Raw genomic sequence first — 8,132 nt, forward strand, 5'->3', positions numbered from 1 at the left:
TCTGTGTTTGCCATTACACACTTCAGCACCATTGGGCAGTGATTTTCAGGTTCCTTTTCACATGTAATGTACAGCTGGCCACTACACTCTTTGCAAAAGCCTCTGATTTAATAAAACAAGATACAGTTCTGGGGTACACCTTGGCTCGTTTAAAAGTAATGGTGCATGTACTTGTAACCTCTTTCCAGATTCCCTGGTTTACAACATGAGTCCATGTACCTGGTTTCAAAATTGTGTATTCCCTTTTCTTGAAAGTATTCTTTTTGTATGTGACTTTATGTGGAATCATATGTATCCACTGTTCAAATGGGAGCTCCACATTGAAAGTCTTGCAGTCTTTGTTTTGAAAAGGAGAGCTGCTTTGTTCAAAATCATTATCATTGTCACTACTGTCTGTGTCAGTCAGTCTCTCTTCATCACTGTAATCCAGAGCAGCCCATACATTGTGTCTGTTTAATTTAACAAAAGTGTAAAGAGCTTTTGGTGTCATCTTTTCACCAAGTTGTTTGCATAGATTTTGCCATATGTCATCACTTGGAGTTGAAACTTTTCCATTTTTTATGACTGCTTCTTTAGAAGCACGAAGGACTTCAAATACTGCAATTTTGTCCACCACTGATTTCTTTGGCATCTGTCAAGCAAAAATTAAAAATGTGATATATTACTGCTATAATTTGATTATAACTTTAATTCTACATCTTTAAGTGGACATAAAATTACTTACTTTTATACACTGTTTTGACATAGTGAATTGAAGTGTTGATGATTGCTGTTGGTCATGGAATCTAGCTTAAAAATGCAAATAAGATAGCTAGCACATGTTTTCTTCAACTCTTGTTTTTTTTCTCTCAGAAGAAGAATGTGTATGATAGCACCCCCTGGTGATCACAAACCAAACACAGGTCGCTATGTTTGGTTTTTTTGGCAGAGTTGTACCAGTTTATCCTTAACAAGATCTAGTTCAAAATTCATTTGATCGGTATAAAAATGAATGTAGTCAATGTTCATAGCTCATCATCAAAATACTTGTAGATAAATCCGTGCACTGTTGAGATAAATCTGTGTCTGTGTCAATCCCACACATGTTTAATAGCCCACTCATTTAATAGCCTTTTGTGACCATGGCTACAGAAGTTTGACTCTTGCAAAAAATATAAATCGGCCCTTTCAGGTAACATTGACAGTTACCTAAGATTTACAGTTCTTCAGGCTGTTTGGAGCCTTTGAGTTCAGATTTGCTGAATCACTGAAGTGCACTCCTGTCCTGTGTATGTTAATTTTATACAACTTGCTCATGACAGCCCACATACAAATGACAGCACTTTTGTTAATATTACCATTTGACTTAAAAGCTACAGTTCACATATTATTAGGTTAATGTTTTAACAACCATTAGCATTTTAGCATAAACCCTGCTGGTAGCACACTAGATGGAGTAAGGTAATGTTAAGAAACATGGTAGTCAGTGATCCACAACCAGCTTATTGGCTCAAAACACCTTATCTAATTATAAACTGATACGCACCTACTGGCATGCCCCTTTAAATTTCTTCATAAATGTTATTTAATGTTATTATTACGGCAGCACGGTGGTTAGCACTGTTGCTGCACAGCAAGAAGGTCCTGAGTTCAATTCCACCATCACGCCAGGGTCTTTCTGTGTGGAGTTTGCAGGTTCTCCCCGTGTTTGCGTGGGTTCTCTCCAAAGACATGCAGCTTGTGGTGATAGGTTAATTGGTTAATCCGAATTGCCCATAGGTGTGAATGTGAGTGCGAATGGTTGTCTGTCCCTGTGTGTTGGCCCTGTGACAGACTGGCAACCTGTCCAGGATGTACCCCGCCTCTTTATCTTTAAAATAATAGCGCCACAAACAAAATTTTTTGCAGCACAAACCAGCACAAACATAGCACAAACCTGTGACATCAACTTTTGTTTGATTTGGGTGATGTGGGGGGCTGGTTGACCTTTTGACGTTTGCATTTTCATTAATATCTTTAAAACAGAGGCAGCACAAACGACAATTTTAGCAGCACAAACCAGCACAAACGTAGCACAAACTTTTGACGCCAGTTTTTTTTTGATTCCATTAATGTGGGGGGCTGGTTGACCTCTGATGACCGCTAGAAATTTTTCTTGAATATCTTTAAAATGAAAACGGCAAAAAATAAACTTTTGCAGCATGCACAAACGTAGCACAAACGTTTGATACCACTTTTGTTGGATTTGAAGAAGGTGGGGGGGCCAACTTCACTCACATGCCGATCATGCAATAACCCAGCCCTCTGTGGTAGATCTCACTGACAATGAACATAATCGGGCCGCTGATGATCTGTTGGTGGAAAACATAAATTAAGAACCATCAAACCACTTTGTAAATAATGATGGAGCTTCCATAAGTGGATATTTGGAACTGAATGACACATTACCATGGGATGGTCTGCCAAATGTAGGTGAAAGTGAAGATTCTGTTGCAGTTGTTATTATTAGTGGGGATAACAGGGTGGATATTAGTGTGGTTAAACTAAACCCTGAAACACTGTTTACAGAAAAAGAGTCTGATCCACCTCATCACACATTGTCTCTCTCACCGGGGCTGACAGGAGAGGCCAATATTCCTGACCAAGCACCCCCTGAACCACGATCTTGTCCCGTAATACTGACTGTTAGAAGAGGTCATTGTCTTACTGATTTGATCAGTGCCATTCATCCGGCATGACTTTCAGTGTGAAGAATGGCAGGCTATAGCTAGAATGTTTGTTGTAGGGTGGAAACAAGCTGGTTACTTCCCAGTGAAGCTTGCAATACCCTTTCTGGAGGAGATACAGCTCGACAACCAGTAGTTTAAAAGATTCCTTTCTTTTGTATGTCTCACAAGAAGAGCGATCTGTTCTCCTGAAGGCTTTGGATGACTTCAATTCAGTGGATACAGATGAATTGCTGGAAGTACTTGATGCACATGAGTGCAAGCAGGTCCCTACCAAGGACACACTGCTCCCTGTTTTGGCACAGACAGGACAAAAAGTACTTATTGAGGCCCCAATGTTTGTAATCAAGTGCTGGCGTCCCATTGTGGGTTCTGTAGCTGGTTTACTCCCACCAGAAGGACTGCATCATTTCATTGAAGAAAAAAAACCAACTGTAAAAACAGTGAAGGAGCTTCTAGACTTTCCAGAGGAGATGACAGCTGCCCAGTCAACAGTTTCTCGTTACCTGAAAAGGTACATTGGAGAAATTGATTTCAATTATCTTCAGCTTTTCCTGCAGTTCTGTACAGGATCCAATCTGTTGGATAAAGCCATACTAATTGAGTTAATAGAAACTACAGATTTCCTCCACAGACCACAATCCCACACATGTGGATGTGTACTAAAGCTGCCACTTGGTTATCACAGCTATCCAGACTTTTGCAGTGAATTTTAGAGCATTCTCGCAAGCTCTATGTGGGTGATGGATGTGGTGTAGGTCAGTGTTTTCCAACCTTGGTCCTCAAGGCACTCTGCCCTACACGTTTTAGGTTTTCCACCCTAACAGTTCATAAAAACACGGGTGTAGTTAACAGTAACATGAAGGAATGAATGTGAATGTTCAATAGACTGGGTGGTTAAGTTCTCTTAACAGTGCAGCCTTTTTTTTCCCCATCTGGTCAGTAAGTGCTTCCTTAGTCTCCCCCCCCCCCCAATTAAAATAGTAAGCTAAAGGGAATGTTCAGGTTTTTTGAAGTGGAGTTACCTGTAGTAGACAGCACTTAGCACTCTGACTTTGCAGAAGCAGCAGTGAGTGTTGGGGACAATATAAGGCAACAAATTGCTTGGGGAATGAGACCACAAAATAACACCAGTTGAAAATACATATACATATTTAAATAATATTTTCAGTGCTTCACCTGGTGGGAATCCTAAACATAGAAGTGCATCTGTTCCTGCTGCACACATTGTTACTGTGTTTCTGGTTAGTGCCAAAATAAATTACTAATTTTAACATTCTAATTCTAAAGCAATCTAGGATTGCTTTAATCTATTCCACAATAACAAAACTATATGCATCCCTGTCTGCAATTATTCGGGCTTGCAGTATAAAGAAAAAAAAGTCTACTGTTATAAAAACTGGTTAAAATATAAATAGTTGATAAAAGGTTTAAAAATCATATGCTTTGGTACAAATGTATTTCATTTACAGTTAAGAGTCCAATAATTAAAAGGGTTTCATGATTTAGAGTTATTTTCTGTGCACAATAAATATGTTGGGGTGTAACCTAAGCTTATTTACCCATCTAATGTCAGTTATCTCAATATTGTATTGTCATTGGTTGTTGTGCTGACGAGCCAGTCAATGTCATTCTTTTCTGCTATGGGGGCGGGACGAGTGGTAAGTTTGTGTGAATCTGTGGGAGCGGACACAGAAGCTAAGTCCGAAGAGAGAGATGTCGTAAGGCAAACGTGGTGTGGATTTTGCATCTAAGTGTATCATTGAGGTCGACTACCCGTGGTCCTGATATTACTTATTTGTGATCTGCAAGAGGTAAATGAGACTGTGTGCCTTGACATTTGTACTGTAACTATTCGTTATAGTGGTAAAATGGCGTGATATGTGATGCTAACTAGCGGCTTGCTAATTAGCGCAGCTTACCGCATTATGTGGTGTGATGCCATGCTGTATGTTTAGCTCTGTGATTTTCAGTCAAAGCATGCTAATGCTAAATCGTTATGTGATAGCATTTGGTATTGTAGCTCAAGTGTTTTAATATGTTTAGAAGCCGATGGACGCTCTGAAAGGAGAGGGAGAGAGAGGTTTCTGCCCGGATGGACCCTGCTGTTTTCTTACCCCTGACTGTCTACACTACTGGTGAACTAACTGCCCGTTTCTGATTGCCCCACTAACAAACTCATTGTAGTGTTGATGCATGTGTGTTCTAAGGTGCAACTAGAAAAATTTGCATTTCCTGCGAAAATGCTGTGTGGATGCCTTTACGCTGAGGATGTCTGCTGAAAAAAGCTGAAAAAGTTGAAAAAAAAAACAAAAAAAATATTGCCCGAGTGGGATTCGAACCTGGCCCTTCTGGTACTCAAGGGAGGTTCTCATCTCACTGCGCCACAGTCATTCTCTCAAAGAAGAGGTGGAGAGACTGACAATTGTGCTGAAATGAGCAGAAGAGGCTTAGAATTGTGCTGATAAGAGGTGGAAAGGCTGAAAATGTTTCAGAAGAGGTGAATAAGCAGAATTTGGGCAGAAAAGAGGTGAAAACTCTGAATATTTTGCTGAAAAGAGTTCAATCAGTAAAATTTCTTCTGAAAAGAGTTCAATCAGCAGAATTTTGCTGAAAAATGTTTTTTTCTGAAAACAGCAGAAAAAACTGAAAATTTTGCTGAAAAGAGTTGAATGAGCAGAATTCTGCTGAAAAGAGTTCAATGAGCAGAATTCTGCTTTGAATCATCTTTAGATTCATCTTGTGTGGGTCTGCTATCATGTGTCCCATCCTCTTCAGATGCTGCCACCATCTGTTTTCAGAGAAGACAACAATATGTTTGGTCATTTTTGATGGATTGATTGTGGAAGCACTGAAACTGAGGATGAATTTCACATCTCTTTGTGGCACAGGACACCCAGTTTTGTTTTTCATGGCTACCTTAGGAATCCTTTTACGTTCTTGTTCTTCCTCCTCTTCTGAATAGCCTTCAGATTCATCCTGTGTGGGTTTCCAGTCATCTGTCCCATCATCTTCAGATGAGCTCACAGACTGTTATTAGAACAGAAAAATATATATTTTACTCATTTTTCATGGATGTGTGGAAACAAAACACTTACATCTTTAACTGCAGGAGAAGAAACTCTGCTGGATTTTTCCTGCCCACCTTAGGAACCCATTCCCTCGCTTCATCCTCCTCCTCCTCTTCTGGATTGTCTTCTTGTGTGAGTTTCCCCACATCTGTCCTATCATTTTTGTAAAAGACCACCATCTGATTTTAGAAAAGTAAAAGTAAAAAGGTAAAAGATTAGTAATCAGTGAAAACACTAAAAACAAGCACAAGAACATACATTACATACTTTTCTCTTGCGCAACTGGTATGTCACTTTTTGTAGATGCTCCACCCCCTTTTTCAAATCCTGTTTAGTTTCTCTTATTGTGGCTCCGGCACTACAGGCAACCTCACCCTGACCTGGGCTCACCATCTGTTTATGGTACAAATTAAATATGTTTTGTTCATGATGGAGTAAATGATTATATATGAAAGAAGTGCAACCAATCAAAACTCTTACCAAGGGAATCAGGGCACACATACCTTGTTACTGCTACACTGGAAGAGCGTTCTGTCTAAAAGCTCCTCTGTTCCTGATGACTGCTGCTCTTCCTTGTCAGATCCTTCACTGTCCTCGTCCTGCACAGATCCTCTGTCCTCTCTCCTTTTCCTTTTATTTGCTGCATATGTTGCAATTGCATTGGTGGTCAGTGCTCGGCTCTGGAGTGTGTCCTCTGCAGGGTCCTCAGCTGTGCAAAGCAATATTACTAAATATGAATAAATGTAAGTGTATAGATAAATATATGACTTCACTTTAGCTTATTTAAATAACCTTGATAAAATCTTTTGGCTGTGATGGCATCATGGCACATAAATGTTGCCACTCTGTCGTAAGATTTACGTCCCAACTGTCGCTTGGCCTGAAAGAATAATGTTTTAAAAAGAAACCACATGAATAAAACCCATGACACTTTAACCTACTTCATTGTGTGTCAAAAAATAAAAATGAAAAGTTTTCTCACATAAGTGCTACAGGAGGAACGTAGCATGTTGAAGGTGGGGGCAATCCCCAGATTCATCATCTCCCAGGCTGCCTTGAAAAATACCGGTAGTCTATGAAGAACACCTCCACTAGAACTGTGGAAAAAAGTCGGTGCCTCCGAACCGCCTTCAACATACTCTCTGATATGATTGTAACGCTGCAACCAGGTATACTCATTCTTGTACAGGGGGACAGCTGCTTGCCCATGATATCTTTGAGTTTTGTGCTGTTTAACCTAATACATGAAAAGACATGTTTATTCAGCTGAATAAAAAAATGTCTATGTATACTTAGATTTATATCGTTTTAGTACATACACGGATGATGCGGGCACCCTGCTTAGCTTTTTCTGCCATTTCAACCTCCTCAGTAGTCATGTTGATGATCACTCCCTTTCGGTGACCAGTTATGGCAATAATATATCCGCCCAACAGTCCAAAAAACAATTTCAATATTGTTCTGCTCTGGGGTTGCTTCTCGAGGTCATCTGTAAAAACACAAAGAGAACACTACATGTATTAATATGCTATGCTAACACATACACTGCATTTACATGTCCAGTCCCTTGTGCAGATTATAGAGGGATTTTACAAGCACCATGTCTCAAGGACCATGCAAGCACCACAAAGTATCAAACAAATTTTCCAGACCAACCATACAAAAAACCCAGTTTCCAATTACAAAACCCTGTAATGTGTCTTAAGATAGAAGATAGAAAGAGATAAAAGTCTCACGCCCCGTGCCGCCTCTACATATAGATAACAAATGCAAATGTGTTTGAGTAGTAGAAATGGCTGTTATAATGGCTGTGTGTGTGTGTGTGTGTGTGTGTGTGTGTGTGTGTGTGTGTGTGTGTGTGCGCGCGTGTCTGTGCGTCCAAAATATAACTCTAAATATTGAATGTAAATCTGTTCCAGATACCATAACTTGTAACTTGTTTTACTGAGGGTTAGTTATGCTCAGTTTCTGGCATGTTGAAAATAAATGAAACAAAGGAAAGAAAATGTGTAAGTTAACCAGTGTAATGAATCTGAGAATACAGGGAGTGCAGAATTATTAGGCAAGTTGTATTTTTGAGGAATAATTTTATTATTGAACAACAAACATGTTCTCAATGAACCCAAAAAATTCATTAATATCAAAGCTGAATGTTTTTGGAAGTAGTTTTTAGTTTGTTTTTAGTTTTAGCTATTTTAGGGGGATATCTGTGTGTGCAGGTGACTATTACTGTGCATAATTATTAGGCAACTTAACAAAAAACAAATATATACCCATTTCAATTATTTATTTTTACCAGTGACACCAATATAACATCTCCACATTCACAAATATACATTTCTGACATTCAAAAACA

The 8,132-nt window shown here is 39.3% G+C and overlaps 1 long non-coding RNA gene across 1 annotated transcript; it reads right to left on the reverse strand.

The window, feature by feature from the left end:
* Window positions 1-5,895: 5,895 nt before the first annotated feature.
* Window positions 5,896-6,480, reverse strand: LOC146706842 (uncharacterized). The gene is made up of 3 exons (XR_014920686.1): window positions 6,280-6,480; window positions 6,044-6,169; window positions 5,896-5,955 (listed from the first exon to the last, which is right to left on the reverse strand). It is a non-coding gene; the product is annotated as an uncharacterized LOC146706842 (long non-coding RNA).
* Between the last annotated feature and the right edge of the window lie 1,652 nt (window positions 6,481-8,132).

The sequence above is a fragment of the Copadichromis virginalis genome, linkage group LG6 (genome assembly GCF_057382275.1).
Source record: "Copadichromis virginalis isolate Kocher_CV1m ecotype Utaka linkage group LG6, C_Virginalis_male_GT1.1, whole genome shotgun sequence".
Taxonomy (NCBI): Eukaryota; Metazoa; Chordata; class Actinopteri; order Cichliformes; family Cichlidae; genus Copadichromis; species Copadichromis virginalis.